This window comes from Haliaeetus leucocephalus, unplaced genomic scaffold (genome assembly GCF_000737465.1).
Source record: "Haliaeetus leucocephalus isolate CR32 unplaced genomic scaffold, Haliaeetus_leucocephalus-4.0 Scaffold696, whole genome shotgun sequence".
Classification (NCBI taxonomy): domain Eukaryota; kingdom Metazoa; phylum Chordata; class Aves; order Accipitriformes; family Accipitridae; genus Haliaeetus; species Haliaeetus leucocephalus.
In genome coordinates this window covers 2,037,466-2,038,557 of record NW_010973132.1, presented here as the reverse complement: position 1 = coordinate 2,038,557, position 1,092 = coordinate 2,037,466, and the positions used below count along the sequence as shown (strand labels likewise).

The 1,092-nt window shown below is 59.1% G+C and overlaps 1 protein-coding gene across 1 annotated transcript in view; it reads right to left on the bottom strand.

Moving 5' to 3' along the window:
• NDUFAF1 (NADH dehydrogenase (ubiquinone) complex I, assembly factor 1) overlaps positions 1-1,048 on the bottom strand; it is an 8,931-nt gene extending 7,883 nt beyond the window's left edge. The window contains exon 1 of the mRNA XM_010580079.1: positions 930-1,048. The gene's annotated coding sequence lies outside the window, so the exon portion shown is untranslated. The remainder of the gene's footprint in view (positions 1-929) is intronic.
• Between the last annotated feature and the right edge of the window lie 44 nt (positions 1,049-1,092).

The window sequence follows — 1,092 nt, the reverse complement described above, 5'->3', positions numbered from 1 at the left end:
GGGGGGAGGGGGGGAATTGGTAGGAGGTGTGTTTGGTTTTTGCCACAGGATGAATCCTAAACCGATGTCAAATCAGTTCATCTTCTCTTAAGATTGGAGCCAGCCACCCCACACATATTCTCTATATGCCACCTATCTTCCTTCACTCGTGGTAAAATTCACTACTATTACTTTCATACTCCGATTAAGTTATGCACCGTGGACTAAAACTGCATTGAAGGAATTCACATTTTCTCTGTCACACACTCAGGTAGGAGGCAAGTCCTAAAAAAGAAACCCCACACGCAGGGCTTCCATGCCCCCCTGGGACTGAGGTGAAGCACAGACCAAGAAAGCAGCAAGGGCCTGAACAGTGACCCCGTCCGTTTCTGGGCCCCACCGGCAAACCCGTCCCAAACCAAAGCATAACCAGCAGAAAGGAAAGGCACAGAAAAGCTGCAGCCCACAGTTAAGCCCAACGCCGCTCAGCACTGACGCGTCCTTGCTCCCTCCGAGTACCAAGCAGAAGAAAACGGGAAATTTTAATACATTTTTACACTCGCCCGATTTTTGTCCCTACGCAAGGTTTTACCGGCACGCCGGTCTAACGCCAGCACCGATTCACCGCCCGGCGGTTACAAAACCTCGGCTTCCAGCGACGCTCTCGCCTGCGCCTCACCGCCAGCCCTCAGGCAACCGCGCCGCGGCCTGGGCACCGCTCCCGGATCCCGCCCGCCTGCCTTCCACCGAACCCGCAGGGCAGAGGCGAGGCCGGGAACGACGGCGACAGGCGGTAGCGACCTTCTCCACAAAAGCGGCCGCCTCGACACCTTCCCTTCCCCGCTCCGTAACCGAGGCGCTCCCCAGAGGCGCTGAGGTACCGCCTCACGGTACCGCCTCACCTTCCCGCCGCCTCCCACCGCTTCCGGGCCCGGCGGGAAAACACGCACCGCTCCGCTCAAGGTTCCGCCGTCGGCGGTAACTAACCGAGCTCCCGCCTTCAACCGGCGGAGGAGGAGGAGGAGGAGGCGGCGAAATCTTCCCTCCGCCGCTGCGGGCGCGGAGAGGTCGCTACACGGTGCCGAGCGGTTTATTCGCAAAGAGCTTTAGCGT